The 19,842-nt window shown below is 39.7% G+C and overlaps 1 protein-coding gene across 2 annotated transcripts in view; it reads right to left on the reverse strand.

Annotated features, from left to right (window-relative positions):
- OTUD7A (OTU deubiquitinase 7A) overlaps window positions 1–18,160 on the reverse strand; it is a 453,848-nt gene extending 435,688 nt beyond the window's left edge. For both annotated transcript variants that reach the window (XM_036734698.1, XM_036734697.1), the window contains exon 1: window positions 17,850–18,160. The gene's annotated coding sequence lies outside the window, so the exon portion shown is untranslated. The remainder of the gene's footprint in view (window positions 1–17,849) is intronic.
- Window positions 18,161–19,842: the final 1,682 nt, after the last annotated feature.

Here is a 19,842-nt window from a genome sequence, read left to right on the forward strand (position 1 = left end):
GTGTGTGTGGGTGTGTGTGTGTGTGTACATTTCCCCCTTTTTCTTCTTTCAGTTAGTCAAGTAGATTCCCTTTTCTTCTCCTCCCTTTCAGCTAGTCCTGTTCCTTAGTTTTGAAATTTCATTTTTGTGCCTCTTTCCAAAAAAGACTTTTCTTAGTCTCTTCATTATCCATCTTCTCTTTCTGTTTACTCTAGACCCTTATTCTGTGATTCATGATCCCTATAATTATCTGGTCTCTCTATTTTCTCTGTATTCTTCATGCAATCAAAGCTCCTAAGGTCCAGGCTCTCCCCTCTAGGTGCTTTCTGCCACCGCCTTGTAGGGCTTGCTCCAAGGATTCACCTTTTCCATTTTGCCTCACTTCCAGAACAATGCCTATTATTGCAGGTATCAGGGAAAACATTGCCCCATAGTAGAGCCCTTCCCCAACCACTGATCTATACTTTCTCTTATTGGCCTTTTTTCCTACTTTTGCCTGGAAATCTCTTCCCTATGTCCATGCTCTCACATTCCTCCAGGTACCAGTTGTACCGTCTCCTAGTATCCTTTGCTGGATTTTCAGCCAGATCACTCCCTCTAACTGTAGGTGTCCAATGGGGTTCTGTTCTGGGGCCCTCTTCTCCCTCTGTTCTACTTCACTTGGTGATCTCATCATCTCCTATGGATTTCTCTATGCAGACAATTTTTAAATCTATTTATCCTACTCCAATCTCTCTTCAGACCTCTTCAGAACTACCTATCAAATATCTAGATGTGGATGTCCAAGAGACATCTTAAATTCAACATATCCAAAATCAAACTTATTATCATTCCCCCTACACCTTCCCCATTTCCTGTCTTCTCTGTTATTCTAGAGGGCAATACCATCCACCCAGTACTCAGACTTGCAACCTAGGCCTGCTACTCTTCATTATCTCTCACTCTCCCTCCTCCCCCACCCCATATACAATCTATTGTCAAGATCTATTGATTTCACCTTTGCAAAATCTCTTGAATAAGCCCCTTTGTTTCCTCCAACCTGGTGCAGGCCCTCATTCCTGAACTATTGTAATAACCTGCTGGTGGGTCTGCCTACCCTGCTACAATCCATCCTCTATTCACCTCCAAAGTGATTTTCATAAGGCCCAGGTCCAACCATGTTACAACCCCTGCCAAACACCAGTGGCTCCCTATCACCCTTCATCAGCAAATACAAAATCCTCTATTTGATATTCAAAGCCCTTCCTAACCTAGCACTCAGTTACTTTTCCAATCTTCTTAGACCTCACTCCTTGCTGTATACTCTTCAATCCAGTGACAATGGATTTCCACTTGGCTGTTCCACCAATAAGACACTCTGTCTCTTGGCTCCTAGCATTTTCTCTGACTGTCCCCCATGCCTGAAATGCTCTCCCCTCCTCAACTCTGCCTACTGGCTTCCCTGGCATCCTTCAAGTCCCAAATAAGATCTTGACTTCTACAAGAAGATTTTTCCGACCTCTCTTAATTTTAGTGCCTCCCCTCTTTTAATCATTTCCTATTTATCCCACATGTAGTTTATTAGCATGCATGTGTTTGCTTATGGTTTCCTCCACTAGATTGTGAGCTCCTTGAGGGCAGATGCTTTCTCTTGTTTCTTTTTGTTTCTCCAGCACTTAGCACAGTGCAGAAGATGCATTTGTTTAGAAACAAAAAGCAGCATGATAGAAGGGAGAAGGTACTGGACCTGGATTCCATACACTTGGGTTTGAATTCCTGCTCCAGCATATTTACCTGCATTCCTCAGTCAAGCTAATTTACCTCTGTGTGCCCGAGTTTCTCCTTTTATAAAATGAGAAGATTGGACAAGATGACCTCTACGGTTTCCTCTAGTTCTGAATCTATATTTCCATTATTCTAAACTGAGAAATTACTAAATGCCAAGTAAAACCTAGCTCTGAAAAAAATAAAAACTATCATTTTTCTCCTACATGTGGCTTCTCAAAGCAGAGAAATCATATCATATATTCATATTAGAAATAGTAAGCCAATAATTTCAGTATCTACACAAATATACCCTGAGAGATAGTTTTAAAATTCTAACACACTTCAAGAGAAAAAAATACAGAAAGCAAGAGAGACATTTAATACCTCTGTCACTTCACAATCCCTCCAAAACTTATCAATGCTTTCAAATGAGACAGTAATGTAGATGTATGTCAGATCTCACGTCTGCTCTAACTTTGCCAAAACATAAGGAAACATCTTTCAATGTGTAGAATCAGAGCTTGAAAGGATCTTCTAATTTCACACTTGAAATCTCAAAGTTCACTTGGGGCAATTCATACCCTAAGAGAACTCATCTATTCCACCATCTGTAACAAACAGCCTCCCCCCACCCAATCTCTGCTTAAAGACCTAATCTTTATTTAGCACATATTTTGCATTTGCTTACATGTGTATATTTTGCTCCTCATGATAGAGCATAAGCTTTCTGAGGGCAAGGATTGTTTTGTTATATTATTCTTGTGTACCTAGCCTCTGATACAATTCCTGGCACACAGGAAGAACTCAAATGATCATTGATTGACAAAATATCTCCAGTCTGATCTTTTCAGTTATAGATGATAAAAATTGAAACTCGGAGAGATTCATCTACTTGTCCAGTCAGTTGATGGCGGGGTTGAGATTGTAACTCGTATCTCTTGACTCATAGGTCCAGTATTCTTTATGTTATTATTCCCTGCTCCCAACTGAAAATGTATTATTAAGAATGGTTTCTCACAGACATCCTGGGAACATGCCAGAACTGAAGCAAAGCCAACATGGGATTTAAAACCAGCTGCTGGTGTTCTCCCTGAAGACATTCAGGGGTGGAGATTATTTCTCAGATTTTTTTACGTGTGTATCCATATATGTATCTATATAAAAATTACAATTCCTATGAGTTCACCAAAGTTTACAGAAGAGTTTTCTAAATAAAGGCAATTATTTTTTGTGCACAGAAGCCCTAAAATCAATAAGGCATAAAACACAGTGAATGAGAGTAAGGATGCTTTTTTTTCCCAAAGGAGAAAAAAAAAGAAGAGAAATCAGACACAAAAAGTCAAGAAGCAGGGGAAAAAATAAAGTGGCATCCAAACTATCCATTAGGAACCTGCAAAAAAGAAGGACATTTCAATGACAGTACATTACCGAGCACAATGACTTACCAGGAGAGGAAGGTCAGTTACTATGAGGCTCCCATTCCAACAATGTAAATAAGTAAGTTCAGCAACCCAGGGCAAATGACTGAATCTAGTCCAAATAATGGCAGTTTCTCAATTAGATTTGGTTGAATCACATCACTTTATGAAACAAGGTCTTAGGCTTAAAATAGACATATAGGAGCTACTGGAAGGTGGGCCAGGTGTAGTCAGAATAGCGTGTGGACAGACTGGTATAGGTGAAAGCTGGCCCTGGGTTCAACAGCCCTGACACCACTGCTTATATGACCTTGTTTTAAAAGGTCACTTGAGCCTCTTTCCTAATCTTTAAAATGAATTGGTTGGAATAGATAAGCACTACAATCTCTTACAGCTCTATTTACAGGGGACCAACCCCTAAGTCAGTGCTGAGCTACCCCGGTCAAAAAGGATGTAGAGAGCTTCAATTTTGTACCAGGATGATTGCTGATCTAAATCTACCTTCAACTCTGCCTAAGGACTCTCTTGGCTGTGTCTTATAACATTATCCCTAGGTACACCTTCTGTTAACAAGCTAACATATCTACTTTGAACATCTGTTAGCTGTTCTTCTTAGGCCTCTAGTTTAGTTACTGCTTAGCCATACTATTTTTAAGTTAACACCTTTATATTCTACCTCCTGCCAAATTCTCCATTCCTGGAATCATTTTTGCTGGATTTTCCCGAATTCTCTCTTTTTTTCCTTTTGAAAAGGATGGGAAAGATTTCTGAGGTGTCTGAGTAAAACAATACCAATATCATTTCTCTAGGATTGAGTCCAGGGAAGCATTGGCCTCCTTCTTGGTGACATGAAACCCTCAGGCATGCAGCCCCAAATAGCTCTGACCTTCTCCCTGGTCATTATTATGGTGCCAGTGCTCACCTGCATTGTTGTCTGTTCTCACTCAATCTTACTGAAACCACAACGGCCTAGACAGATATCACTTCATTAAAGAGCCTCGAATGGAACATCATTATGCAGGCGTGTGTGTGTGTGTGTGTGTGTGTGTGTGTGTGTGTGTGTGTGTGTGTGTGAAACTATTCTGCAATTTATAGTTAAGTAACTTGTCCAAGGGCACTCAGCAAGGTAAGGCTTGAACCCAGATTTCCTGGCTCTCAGCATAGCTATCTATCCATTATATTATTCTGCCTCTGGGGCTATGCATATATACATATATATGTATGTATGTGTATGTATGTATAAGTATATGTGTATATGTATGTACATGCGTATATATCTCCTTTTCCAAATATTGGACTGAATATGTTATACCTAAGCTATCGAATATACATAATCAACTAGCATTTACCACTACTTTCCAAACACAGTGCTAAACATACAGTACAAAGAAAGATGAAAAAACACAGAGCCCTACCCTCAAGGAGCTCATAGTCTAATGGGGGAGATGACATGACGACAACAAACTCAAGACATAAACAGGATCACTTCTAGAGTAATCTCAGAGAGAAAGGCCTAAGACTAAGGAAGAATAGGAAAGGCTTCTTATAGAAAGGAGGATTTTAGCCAAGAGTTGAAGGAAGCCAGGGGAGTTGGGAAGTGGGGATGAGGAGGAAGAGTGTTCCAAGCATTCAGGACAGCCAGTTAAAAACGCTCATACTCAAGAGTCGTGCTGTGTGAAGAACAAACATAAAGAAGCTAGTATCACTGGATCACAGAAATGAGGAAGGGAGTATGGCATAAAAGGCTAGAAAGGTGTGAAAGGGCCAGGTTATGAAGGGCTTTAAAGCCAAACAAAAGGGGTTTATCATATTTGATGATTTACTGTCAATCTCATCCTCTCATTAATTTTTACCTCTCCTCTAAGGAAATTCTTCTTTCTCTGAGGGTGGTCAAACTTCATGAATGTGACTTTTTACTTTTTTCTTCCCTATTATTAGTATTCTTGAAGAGAATGCAGCTAAAGTTTCTATTGATAAATCAGTGGGTTTTTTTACCCAAAGAACCTATGCTAACTTAATAACTATAGGCTAGAACATATAGGATCATACATAAGAAATTGTCATTTCACTTTTTATATATATTAGTCCCATTAAACATATATAAAAATAATACCTAATTTTCCTTTGAATAATTCACACAATTTTTAAAGTAAGGTATGGTATTAGTCTATTGCTAAGTCATCTAACCTTATCTCAGCCATAACAGAGCCAGAGAATAAGAGAATCCACAGAACTGCTGATCCATTGGTTTAAATGTCAAAATGTTTCAGACTCATAGTTCATAGAATGTATCATATTTCAGAGACTCAGAGAAATTTAGCAATCTAAACCTGTGTAACTTTGAATTTTCACAATATAATAGTTGAATAATCCAAGAAGCAAAAAAACATGCTACAGCTCATTTCCCTAAGACAACTAAGAATATTTCATACTATAGTAACTCACTCTTAAAATTTAATATTTATTTCAGCCCTAGAAGTTGATGAAAGTTAAAAAGAAAAAAAAGAAATGCAAGTAATAAAAAGTTGTTCTCTTCAGAGGAATGATGGATTCTTCTTTGATTAAGTAGTCAATATTTATGACTACTCAATGAAATGAAGACTACCAAAAATCACCTTTGAACCCAAAAGAATAGGAGCAGAAAAACATAATGTTGTATCTGAACAAAACAGAAATTAACATCAAAATAAGTACCCTGGCTCTTTGCAAAAATGTTCATTCTTCATTTGTAACTCCAGGCTGACACTATGCGATGGCATATTGAATATTTTCCAGGTTCTAATCAAGGACACATAAGTTCATCAAACTTTCAAAATAAAAGACACTGATCTTATGCTAACAAATTCTAAATGCTAAGCAGATTTGCCCAAGTGGGGGGAAAAAACACAGTATCTGATTTAAGAAAGTCTGGATACATAGGCAAAAATGCATATTTTCAAGAAATGAAATGAATGAAATTTTCAACAACATTTTATTTAATTGGAATATTAACAAATAACATCTTCAACATGATTTCAATCATTTGTGATGCAAATTGCAATATTCGCATGAACTCGATACAATAACTCCACATTGCCATCAATTTTAGGACATTCACTCTTTATGCGTTCAATCAAGCGTGTTGCATCTGTGATTTTCATTAAGTACACCTTCTCCTTTAGCATACCCCAGAAAAAGAAGTTAAGGGGCCTAAGGTCTGTTAATATTCCAAATATTTCAAAATATGCATTTTTGCCTATGTGTCCAGACTTTAGGGACACCCTGCATAATGAGGCACCAAAAAGCCTGAAAGAACTTTCCCTCGCTCAAGATTACTTCTTCCATTTTGTACCCTAAACTACCAGACCATTTTTGATGCTGTAGTTCAAGAGACATTGCTTGCCACTTCTCTTTACAGGAATAACAGAATACCAATAACAGACGCTGGGAAATCTATTTAAACTCAAAATAAATTTAATTGATTTACATATGAAGAGAGATGCATGAACTTTGCATAGTTGACAAAAAATGGTTGTAATTGATAAGTTGAAGCCCCAAATGCTTTAAAATAACCAAATAAATTTAAAGTAACCAAGACAATTTGTTGTCTTTTAATGATTAACATCTGTAGAATGTCTAAATAGCCTTTTTCTAAATAAGTAATACGCTAACTAATTACAATACAAATTCCAGGCCACATTTTTCAAAAAGATCTAATTTAGTATTTCAATTTGTGCCTACAATAATCAATTCATATACACACGTTGCCAAGTTAAACAGATTCACCACAGAACTTCCAAACACAATTTAATAAACTGTAGACGCAACTAATGAATAGTCCATTCAATCCCTATTTCTGTGTCATGTTGAACAACATGTATTTCCAAATTATAGAAGGGGAGTAATCCATTTCTATCGCTTTTCTATATTCTCCTCCAAGGAAGGGAAAGGAAATCTTTCCCTAAGTTAGCCCTCCCTTTCGCTTTTGGGGGGTATCTCAGAACAGTATTGGACATATCATAACAATTCCTTGGTGACTATCTTATCAGTATTGGAGCGTGGAAAAAGACAAAGACAGATACCAGAAGAATACCTGAGAGTACGTATAACCATACAGTAGATAGAACACTCACTGGGCCCAAAGTCAAAAAGATCTGAGTTCAAATCTAGCCTCAGATACTTGAGAGCTATGTGACTCTGGGCAAGTCACTTAATGGCTGTCTGCCTCAGTTTCCTCAACTGTCAAACGGGGTTAATAATAGTACTTACTTCACAAAGTTGTTATAAGGATGAAATGTATACTTAGCACAGTGCCCAGGTCATAGTAGGAGTTTAATAAATGCTTGTTCCCTCTTTCCCCCTCCTATAGATTCCAGATGTTGCTGTTGTTCAGTTGTATCTGATTCTCCATGACGCTGTTTGGGGTTTTCTTGTCAAAGATACTGGAGTAGTTTGCCATTTCCTTCTCCAGCTCATTTTACAGATGAGAAAACTGAGGTACATAGGGCTAAGTAACCTGTCTGGGGTCACAGTCAGTAAGTGTCTGAGACCAGATTTGAACTCAGGAAAAAGAATCTTCCTGACAACAGGCCCAGTGCTCAATCCACCTCACCACCCAGCTGCCTCCAAGTTCCACAAGTAAAATCGTCCTAATAGTACTCTCTCTCAAAATGGGGGGTGGGTGGGGAAAGGGGTGGGATAAAATCTAGTATTCTTACTCTCCCCTATAGTTAACTAACTCATGCATTAAAAGGGAGAATGTTTCCCCCTATAGAAGTTTATATGAACCCATATCCTAAAAGAAGGGTTAAAGGTTAAAACACTATTAATTTTCAAGTTCATATCTTAAGGAATTGACAAAAAAAGGTAAAAGCAAATTTCATTTTTCTTCTCCGTGAATGTTTCTCCTTTCATTTTACTATTCTTTTAAAAATTCTTTCTTAATATGAATTTAACAGTCATGGACGATTCAGTCTGCAAAGAACAGAAAAGAAGATTGTATATGAACCTGTGAGCTCTTGTTATGTACAGTTTGTTTTTCATTAATGTGCATATTAAACTTCACACAATAGTAGCAAAGCTGCCTCCCTTGTCTGTGCCCCCTTCTGTCTGTTCACTTCTCTGTATTTTTTAACTTTTCATTGAAATTCTTTTCTTGGTTTTTTTTTTGTTTCACTGTCACTACCCACCTCCTCTCCTTCACCCCCACAGAGAGAAGCTCTCCCTTGTAACGAATAACTATAGTTATGCAAAAGAAATAAACACATGGTCATGTCTGAAAACATATGATCTCATCCTGTACCTATATTCCCACATTCTACCATTCTTGACATGGGTTCTATATTTAATTCTTTCCTTATTTTATCCCTAAGTTTCCTATAAAAGTATTACTCCTACATCCAAGACAAAAAAAGCACAAAAATCCCTTTAATTCAACAAGTTAACTACTGAATGCCTACTGGTTTCCTAACACCATGCTAAGTTCTTTGAGAAATACATAAGGAATATATGACAGTTGCCCTCAAGGAGATTACAGGATTACTAACTTCCCGTTTACATTATTACTGTTGTTGCTAACATGTTGTAGTCATAGAATTAACATCTCTATTGAAGTTCTAAATCTAAGAAGCCACAAGGAGACCTCAAAGAAAAAGTTACCAACAAGTATTTATCGAGAAAGTACTTGAAGTAATTCGGAGGATAAATGGCTCCAAATAGAGTAAAATTTGGAGCTTTAAAACTCATCAATACAAGGGGGCAGACAAGTGATGGACAAATTGAAACTGAGAAAATTGAATGGGCTAAACATTACGTGATACAAAACTGATCCCCAGGTCTGAATGTGAAGCACCCCAGAGTGTTTCCAATTATCTCAATGGGTATCATGAAATTCTCTAAAGATCCTCAAGACAAAATTAATCATCATAGAAGATATTGAGTAACCACTTCTAAGGCTCATTGGATCTTAGAGCTGGGATTGTCCTGATCATCTAGTTCAAGTCTCTTATTAAAAATAGAGAAACTGAGGCTCAGAAAACTACAGTGGCATTGCCCTATAAAGAACAGAACCATGACTCAAACAAGAGTGAAATAAATTAGATTACATAGACTAATTATTGTAAGGTATTTCAGGAAGATAGACATAAGGAAGTACAGGAAATTATATATTCAAACATGTAAAGCACACATTAGAGAAGTCCTACAAAAATGTTATTTAAACCTAAAATGTTCTATTATAAAGGAAACCCATTGAAAAACAAATGTGGCTACAACAGTCAACTGAAAAGGAATTCAATTTTTAAAATAAAGCCTTATATTTTATAAGGTGTATTTATATTCCAGGACTTTATATATTGCAAAAGAGTTACTGGTCTGCAATGGCTTGATAAGCTTGTTCACCATAGGGTTTCCTCATCAATGAAATCACAGAGCCAGACTATAGTTTACAAGTAGTTTACAAAAGTCAAATGTGATTAATTCATGGAAAGTGCTTTCCAAACTTTGAAGTACTATATCAATTTTAACTGTTACTATCATCCTAATTAAATCTCCTTAGATTTGCTCACAAACATTACATAGAATGCATGATAACAAATTATACTGAGATATCTGGCCCAAAATATTTCAGTCAACAGTGAATGTGTTTATTTTCTTTGTATCTGCTTGTGCCCAAAGAGACATGTTCAAGGTCTGCTTTGAGGAGAATTTGAAGCTTTATGTAAATGAGCTCTTGCTACTGTGTAGCTCGTGTCATGAACTTAAAGAAGATTAGAACTGGAAGGAATTTGAAGGAAAACCTAGTACTTCCCCACTAATTCTGCACATGAAGAAATTGAGGCAGGAAGGCTACTAAGTAATTAGTCCAAGATCCCATAGCTAGTTAGTGGCACTCAAGCCTAGAATTCAGAGATCGTCCACATGTGAGTTGTGTTACTTCTACCGCACCACACTGGTGCGGATTTAGATACATCAGTCAACTCAAATACGCAGACCACACTCTTCTTTCCAAAACAATGAATTATGTACAGTAAAAGACTTCATCATCATAGATAAACAATAGGATGATCAGTCCTATCCTCTACAACATTATTAAAAAGGGCAATTATCTGCATAGTTTCAAATTTTGTAAAGCATTTGTTGTTCACCTAATATATTTGCACCAGGTGGTAGTGATGTGAAACGAAGGAGGGGAGGGAGGGAGGAAAGAAGGAAGGGAGGAAGGGAGGGAAGGAGGGAGGGAGGGAGGGAGGAAGGAAGGAAGGATGGAAGGAGGGAAGGAGGAAAAGAGGGAGGGAGGGAGGGAAGGAAGGAAGGAAGGAAGGAAGGAAGGAAGGAAGGAAGGAAGGAAGGAAGGAAGGAAGGAAGGAAGGAAGGAAGAGGAGGGAAGGAAAAAAGGGAAGAAGGGAAGGGAAGAGAAAAAAGGGAAGGGAAGGGAAGGGAAAGGAAAGGGAAAGGGAAAGAGGGAAAAGGGAAAAGGAAGAGAAGGGAAGGGAAGGGAGAGGAAGAGGAAGGGAGGGGAGGAGAGGATAGGAGAGGAGAGGAAAGGAAAAAGAAAAGAAAAAATCCCTACTGTAAAGCATCTGGGGATTGGGGTAGGGAAAACATATTATATTATCTTATACTTTCTGTCTTCTGCCTTAGAAATGAATGACAACTACCTGCCAAGCAATTTTGTACTCCTCCAATGAGATCTACTAATGCTCATTTTGCCCTTGGTCTGAAGGCTCTCTCAACCAGAGAGCATGACGTACAAAGCAGTCAGCTCTATCAGGTTAATTGGCTTTAAGCCACCTACCTACTAGAAGCAGCTGGGTGGAGCAATGGATAGAGTACTAGGGCTGGAGTCAGGAATACTCATCTTTCTGAGTTCAAATCTGGCCTCAGATACTTGTTGTGTGATCCTGGCCAAGTCACCTAACCCTATTTGCCTTATTTTTCTCATCTATAAAATGAGCTGGAAAAGGAAGTGTCAAAACACTCTAGTATCTTTGCCAAGAAAACCCCAAATGGGATTACAAAGATTTGGACACAACTGGACAACAACAAAAGCTCCTCCCAGTGTTCTTCGGGAGTGGGGCCTCAATTCCAGCAGCTCTCTTAACTGGAAAATACTTGGCCTTGGTGCTTGTAGTTTCAAGGCTGGAGCTTTTCTGGTCTGGGGTCTCTCTCCCTCTGTGAATCTGAGATCCTGTAATCTGATCTGTAGCTTGGAGAAGTGGACTCATCCTTACCAACATGATCTTTAAAACTACATGGACCCTTGACTCTTCCCTCTATCCCAAACCTCATGAGCAGTGAGTTTTCAAGCCATCCATTCAACTTCCTCAACATCTCTGACATCCTTTTCTTTCTCTCCCATTTATGCAGCCACCAACCTAGTTTGGACCCTTATCTATCCCTGGAGATTACTGCAATAGCTTCTTAATTGGTCTCTGTTTTCTGTCTCTTCCCTCTCCAATCTTTCCTTCATTCAGCTGCCAATGTAACCTTCCTAAATAAACTTCAGGTCTGCCCCCATCACTCTCCTATTCAGGAATCTGCAGTGCCTTCTCAATGAGCCTAAGAGAAAATAAAAACTCCTCAGTTTTGCATTCAAAGCCCTCCACAATCTGACTCCAGACTGTCTTCCCAGACTTATTTTATATTCAAGCACTCTACATTACAACCTAACTAAGCTATTAAACCTTTCCCCAAACTCAGCATTCCATGTCCCACCTCAGTGAGAGAACAAGTTTGGAATCCTCCATGTCTGGAATGCACTTCTTACTCACTACCTTCCTTAGAGTGCCTTGCTGCCTTCAACACTCAGCTCAGTCAGTCCTGGTTTCCTCTGGAAAAGGAGGGGGTTGAGTGAGGTAGGCCCCAGGATTCCTTCCAGCTGCAAATCTATGATCATATAGTCCATGGGAGGCCTTTCTTGATCTCTTTAGTTTTTATCACTCTCTCCTTCCTCAGATTATCTTCTCTTTAAGCATCAGATCTCCTAGGAGAATTTAAGCCCCTTGAAGGCAGGGCCTTTCCAAATGCATTACCATTGGTACTACCATTCAAATCAGACTTCAGTCCAGGCAAAGGAACCTTCTTATGGTTCCTCACCCACCATATTCCATTTCCCCCTCCCATTTCCTCATCTTTACACAGGCTGACCTCATTCTTGGATACACTCACTACCTACTCATCACCACCTCTTAGAATCAATCTTTCATTTCCTTCAGAGCCCAGCTAAAAAGCTACCTTCAACATGAAGTGTATACTAATTGTCCCAGCTGTTAGCACCACTCCTGCAAATTACCATGTATTTATTGTGTGTCTGTTAATATCATCTCCCCTAGATAACATGTAAGTTTGCTAAGAGTATGAATGGTCTTATTTTTGTTTTTGCTCCCCCAGTACAGTTTCTGACACATAGTAGGTTTTTGGATTAAATTATGTTCAGAAATGAATATGGGAATATGGGTCCAGATTCCATATAACTTCTATCAAAGGCCTACAAAGTTAAAATCAAGAAATCCATCCATCTTTGCTTGACTCTGGATGCAAAGGATCTAGATTCAAATCTCATCTTTAACATTAACTACGTGACCTTGGGCAGGTCATAACCTCTCTGAACCTTAGTTTACTGGTCTATTAATTTGAGGTGGCTGGACTAGGTGGCCTCTAAGGTCCAGTGAAGCTCTAGTGGTTGCCTTTGGTATTGAGAAGCCCAGCCTTAATCATGTGAATGACAAGCAACTGTTACACAATTAAATTTTAAAATTTATCAAAAATTTTAAAATAAAGCCTATTACAAAATGGTACCACAGCATTTATTTATTATTGTAGCATTTACCCCCATTCAAATTCTTGTCATTTTTATTTCATATATACTTCTCAATAGCTCTAATGGTACTTTTACTGGGGGAAGTACAGCTTCCAAGAGTCTTTAAAGTCACCTGTTCCTCATCCCCATAACACTACTTTCCAAAGTATATATTAAAAAGCATTTGGTTAAGTGGGAGATATAGCACAAGATTTTATGAGACTTTACAGAGATAGTCTTGTAAATATAGATCTATAGATACAAATGCTATATTGTATTTTCTATATAGATTTTAAAAGTTAAAGCTTTGTTTTTAAAAAAAGCATTAAAATTATCTGGATACTATATGTATGTGTATATATGTGATGTCTCTAATTTTGTGATAAAGACTCTTTCCCATTTACTGTGAGGTGAATAAGGAATGGGGGAGAAGAAGATTTAAGGCAGTTATTTTTTAAAATTCTTTAAACAACTATTCAAATCATTTCCAGTAAATGATAACACCTCTTCTTAGCATAGCCAGATTCTAATAACCATTATAAGAAACATAGAAATGTTTTACCATCTTATTTGCTTCTATGAAATGTAAGCAAGCAACCCTACTGTGCCATCCTTCTTAGTGTCTAAGCTCAGCTACTGCAAGTAAAATGCCTTTTTTGCCTAATGCCACACATGGGAACATGCTGTTAAATAAACTGGCACATACTGAAAGTCAGATTAACTACATTTAACTAAAGAACACAATTGCCTTTTTTCTTACCCTCTTCATTTTCAAAAGGGGTAAAGTTTTAAAGGCTAAATGTTTGGCTTTCCTTTACAAAAACACAGCAGGGCCAACAACCCTGGTAAGAATGGGCAGAGTGGCCCTTTCTATGAGACTGGAACCGTTAAGTTGCCAAAACATCTAGCCAATACAGTCAAAACATCCAACGTGTGTGTGTGTGTGTGTGTGTGTGTGTGTGTGTGTGTGTTTTAAGAGAATCAGATGTTTGATAACAGAGGCCCAATGACCAGCGGAAGAATAGTGAGTGTACACACACACACACACACACACACACACACACACACACACAGAGGCACACAGACATTGCAACCAAGTATTTTGGCATCCTGTAGACACAACCTAAAAAGGAGATTCCACATCTGGGTCACCTCTGTGGAAGCCACTTCATTTCTGTCTCCCTCCCCTTCTCCACCTCTGTAGACCAAGAGTTCAATACTGGAAGTGAATTTTAGGATTTTAAAAGTATACTGAGCAACATGGCACTCTTCCATCAAGGGCCAAGTTGTTTTCCAGCTCCACACCCCAGGCCTCGCCTTCAATGAAATTCTTAGGGTTTTCTTTAAGAGTAGTTTGGTCAAAACCTTCATCAAACCAAGTTCAGCACTCCCCCTGCTGGCACTCCAGGAACTGATTCACCTCATTCGATGGCTCTATAGGGACCCATGACACTGATCTTAGTGCCCAAAGGAGGCAAAAATAAGTAAATAAATAAATGGAAGTTTGATTCAAAGTTAGCTTCTCAAAAATAAAACCTTTCTTGCTTTAAATAACTAAGTGGAAAGACTAAAAATGATTTTTTTAAATAAGAAAAAATTTTAATTAATCAAATTTTAAAAATTAAGATTTGCTGACCCAGTTTTAAAGAAGCACCTGAAACAACTATTTTTTTTTTATTTAGAGGACTAAAGTGGTTTTTAAAAAGCTATATGAAGTACTATCTCTCTAACAAATATGTTAAATAAACATACCTACAAATGAAAATCTGACATTTTCTTCAGTGTCTGTTAAAGTAGTGATGGCATTCATATACCTCACTGCAATATTTCTAGGGATCTATGATTTAATCCATGTAGGGAGTACTTCCTTCATCAGTTCAGATTGGAACCTAGAGAGGCATTTTCTTACAGTGCCAAAGAACGTCATATTTCAAATCAAAGGGCCTGTGTTTAAATTCTGACTCTGGCGGTTACCGTCGATGCCTTACCGTCTTGCCTAACTTAGGCAAGTCACTAAACCTCACTGGGTCTCAATTCCTCAACTGTAAAATGAGGGGAATGGTCTCAATGACTTCTAAGATTCTCCAGCTACATTTGCTATCCTCTTTTATCTTGACGGACAATTTCATCAACTGCCATGGCTGAAATGCATTCAATACTTAGTAGCCAGTCTTCTAGAAATGAGCCTCTTGATACTTAGTGAGGCTAGGCCTCTGAGCGAACCCATTCTAGAAACTCTTCCAGATTCATAGAACATGGCGGAGGGTGAAGTTTCCAGCATCATCTCCATGCGGCAGGCAAATGAGACTTTAGAAGAGATTAAATCAACTATATACTGTAGAGCTAAATCAACCAAATGCAGTAAGTTTTCAGCCAGCTCATCCACTGTAAGACCTCATCTCTTTTTCATGCTTGAACTACTGAGTGAAATGAGCACTACGAATATCCCCAGCTCTGCTGGACTGCCCTCAGAGGCCCAATATGGAGCCTCAACTTTCAGATACAGAAGGGTTTGATCAACTCTCAGGAAATAGCTTGGTTTCCATCTTCAACTTTTTTTTCAACTTCAATGGCACTCTCATAATAAGAACACCAACTCCCCAGAAAGTGGACTGAAACAAGTCACTCCAAATTAGACACCCAAGAATAAAACCTTTTAATTATTACTATCCTGAAAACCACAGGAGCAGAGGAGAAATGTTACTATGCTAGACTTTTGCAAACTTACTCTCTGGTCTGGGTCCTACTTAAAAAAAAATCACATGTGGCATGAAGTTGATAAGTTCCTGACCACTCCAGCATGATTACAGTAATAATTCAAGGTATGCTCATTGTAATCAATTATGAATTTTCATTCATTATTAAGCATGAACACAGCAATACTTCTGCCCCTATTGAATGTCCTTTGTTTGTAAGACATTAAAGTCACTATCCAGAAATTGCCTGGGAATTCTCTTACTTCTGTTCCCATAAAGACACTATCACAAAGAAGCTTATTATCAGCAACGTGTTGCTCATGTGTTTGGGAAATGATTTCTAGAGAACTTGGAATTGTCAACAACCACTGTGGCCTCTTGTTTCTCTTTAGGTCTTAAGAAACCAAGGAAAATTGGACAGAAAGAGAAGTTAAAAGAAGGAAGAGGCAAGTGAAAGCTATTCTTTTGGTCAATGAGGAACCTTCACACTTGATCATTCCTGAAATACTGGGGCCTCAAATCCCTAAAGAGTGAAATCATATTGGTTTTGATACAACAATCTACCACTATAGATTTTATTGATGTCACACTACTTTTTTACTAATACAGGCAATGATATGAAATTTGTCACCATCTTTTCCAAACTATTCAGTCTTAGCCGACATCTTCATTTTTTTTTAAATGGTAAATAGCTAAATGAGATAGAGTCTGGGTTTTGTGTACATGTGTCTGCAAAGCTTTTTTTTTCCACTGTGAAGCACAGACAGAGGTGATAAGGATCTAACAAGTTTCCATGCAGAACTATTCGAAATGGCATATTAGTCAATTCCTCTGCTCCCCCCTCCCCAAAAGCACTCATTTTTCATTTGTCTGTCATAGATGTTGGAGGTCAAGTCAAGAAAGTTGAAAATGCAATGCTTTGGTTTCTGATACATAAAAGGCCTTATGGGAAGAAAAAAAAGGCATTGTGAGACTTCCACAGCTCTGTCTAGAGGTGGAATAGAGTCAAAGGGCTGTGCATAGTGAAGGAAAGTTTCTGTTAATGATGACATCATTGACATTTCCCAAATTTAAAGGGGCATTTAAGGCACAGCAGATGTGATTTTTCCCCTCCAGTGAGAGACACTAGAGAAGGCCTCTGGGTACATGGTAAGAAATTTCCCTAATTGTATGGATTCCATTTGGACCTAACCAGAGAAAAATGAACTGCTCGTGTTCAGTTACTGTGGCATATTTCCTTTGACATTCTATGCTCCAAGTTAATGAGTCTCCTAAAAGCTTAGACCTAAAGTGTTTTTCCATTATAAAGAAATACAGAAAGACATTGATCACTGGTAATGTAACATGCTAAAGAAAATTATAAGGGTCACTAAGGGAATAAAGAATGTACTACATAGAGGTTTAATATCTAAATCAAACATTTATTTATATAGGTCCTTTCTGGAATCACATGCTAATCTGGATGGCGGGGTGGGGGTAGGAAACAAGCGGAATAAAGGAACAAATTCCTGAGTTTGCCTCCTGGATAGTCAGCTCAGGTCTAATGTCACACAAACGATGGTTCTAATACCTGCCAACCCATCAGCTCCCTGCATGAGCAGAGATGTACACATAGGTCCCAACTGGACCCCTTAAATTGCTACATCAAAAGACCCAACAGTAGCAGCAGCAGCAGCAGCAGCCACAGCAGCAGCAGCAAAACAATAATGAATTCGGTGTGAGATCCTGCAATGCAGAATCCTCTCCGAATCTCATTGAACAGAGGTGAGGGAAGTCCATGACATGGGCATCTCATATATGTGCAAAGAGACAGAGAGGGTTACTACTGCGTTTAGTCAATGGAAAAATGGGGACACTCCAGAAGTCAACCGCTAAACCCCCTCACCTTTAACCTTTTCCTCACCCTCCCAGTCGAGTGCGAGCTCTAACTTCTCTTTCAGTCAGTGGACCCAGGCGTGCTCGGGAGGTTGGGGGAGGGGGGCGGTCTCCTACTCTCCCCTCCTTTCCACCCCACGGTAGGAGGAAAGGGCATTGAGCGCTCCCGCTGCCACCGCTGCCGCCTGTCTCTGCCTGCACCACGCTGGGTGGACCGCACACTGGCGATGATTTCGGATTATCAGCAGCGCACCTGTCCCATCCTCTCTCCGCTGCAGTGACACCCACAGAACCCGGTGACCTGCCTGGCGCCATAGACTGGCCCCAGAACGCGAAGAAGAACAGCCAGTTTCTTACCTGCTCTCTACGCCTGCTCCAGTCCTTTATTAACCGACTTCCATTTTCTTTTGCTTTAAACTAAAAGGAAATCAAATCAGCTGGTTTGGTTTTTTTTTTTTTCCCCTCCTTCTCTCTGTCTTCTCTCTCTCTCTCTCTCTCCCTTTCCCAGCTGCCGCTCTCAGTCACCGGGATCCTCCTCCTTCTAGTCCTCCTCCTCCTCCACCTCCTTCTCCTTCTCCTTCTCCTCCTCCTTCTCTCTCCCCGTTGCCTGGAGGAGCAGCTGCTTCTCTCTCCTACACTCACCCTGCAGAAGCTTCGGAGAGATACCCCTCCCCCTGTCCCTGACGTCACCTGGCTGCAAACTCCCTCCCCCCCCCCCCGCCCCAACCCCAACACACCCCCCTCTTCTCCCTCCTCTTTACCCTGCAGAAGCCTCTCAGCAAGAAGTGGCCGCTGCCTCCTCCTCCTCCTCCTTCCCCTCCTCCTTCTCCATCCTCTCCACCTCCTGTCCCTGACGTCACAGGGCTGCAAGGCCCACCCACCCACTGCCTTCCTCCTCTCCTGCGGAAGGCTCGGCGACAACCTGCTGCCTCCGAGCTGAGCAGCGCTCCGGACCACTTGTGCTCCAAAGACGTGCCTGGCCGTGGTGGCTCCCCCGCTGTCATCCCGCCAGGAGGGAGGGAAGCCAGGAGGGGTGGCCTCGGAGCCGGAGGCAGTGCTGGGCCAAGGGGACACTTGGCCACACCTAACGCCCAGGCCAGGATCATTCCTAAAGGGAGAGCGTGGTGGTGAGGAGGAAAGGCAGAGTCAACTGATCGCAACTTCTTTTCTGCTGGGGAAAGAAATTTAAAAAATAATAAACAAGAGGGTTGTTAAAGGGCAAAAGCTTTGGCTCAAGCGCACACTCTATCCTTTTTCCTACTTTTTTTTTTTTTTTTGGCTTTCTGCTTCTCATGTTGCTTTTAGTTCTCTAGCCACTACATTACTCTCATCTCTGGCATTTTCCTCTCTTCTACTACCCTAACACCTCCTCCCGTTGATGTCAGTCTAACCTGCCTCCTAACCCACTTTCCCTTTCTTTCCATATTAACTTGTGTCTCCCAACTGGTTTTTTTTTTCTCGCTCCACTCTTTTTAGCCGATGCCTCTTCTCATTCCCAAAGATCAGAGGATCTTAGATCTAGAGCTGGAAGGGAAGACTGACCACTCTCATTTTACAGATAAAACTGAGGCTTAGGAAAGTTAAATGTCTTTACACAAGTACTAAGGCTCATCTTCTTAGAAGTCCCTTTTAAGCACTTCATGTTTCCAAAAGAAGAGATAGGGGAGGATGAAGTAGGTTGGTGGTGAAATCCACCTTTGAGATTTTAAAGGACTATTTCAAAGGGACTTGGGCAAATCGCAAGCCCAATTGCCCCCTCCTTCCTCCCCACCCCATACATATATATGTATACGTATGTATGTATGTGTATATATAGAAAATGAATGTGAAATGGAAGGATAAGCAGTAACTTTTTTAACCATCTAAAATCTTGCTCTTATGTGTAAGTTCAGATCATTTTGTACCAGAAATCAATACTTACACAACAGAATTTAATAATAAGTGCTAACTCAACATTTCAGTGGAATAGAGAAAAAATGCAGCTCTTGTGGAAGGGGGTTTCTTTTGAAAATGATTTCCTGAATTGGGTTAGCAAAGAGAGATTTCCCCTTAGGCCATTATTATTCAAGCATATGTGTCTTCCTCTTTTCAGTCCCTAAGCATAGACAACAATGTATAAAATGTACCAGAGCAATAACTGTACTTGACTTTATGCCAATTTGTGCCCATTGAACAGTATCAGACTGGAGCTAAAAATAACCCATCAAGTTGAATTCACCTATCCTGCCTGCTTAGGCCACTGACAGTGGCCCATACGAGTGCCCCAGGACTCTACCCTTGGCCCTTTCTTTTTTTTTCTCTCTCTAACAATGTTATCACTGACATCGATCGATTGAAGGCATAAAAGACA

Source organism: Trichosurus vulpecula, chromosome 8, assembly GCF_011100635.1.
Source record: "Trichosurus vulpecula isolate mTriVul1 chromosome 8, mTriVul1.pri, whole genome shotgun sequence".
In the NCBI taxonomy this organism is placed as follows: domain Eukaryota; kingdom Metazoa; phylum Chordata; class Mammalia; order Diprotodontia; family Phalangeridae; genus Trichosurus; species Trichosurus vulpecula.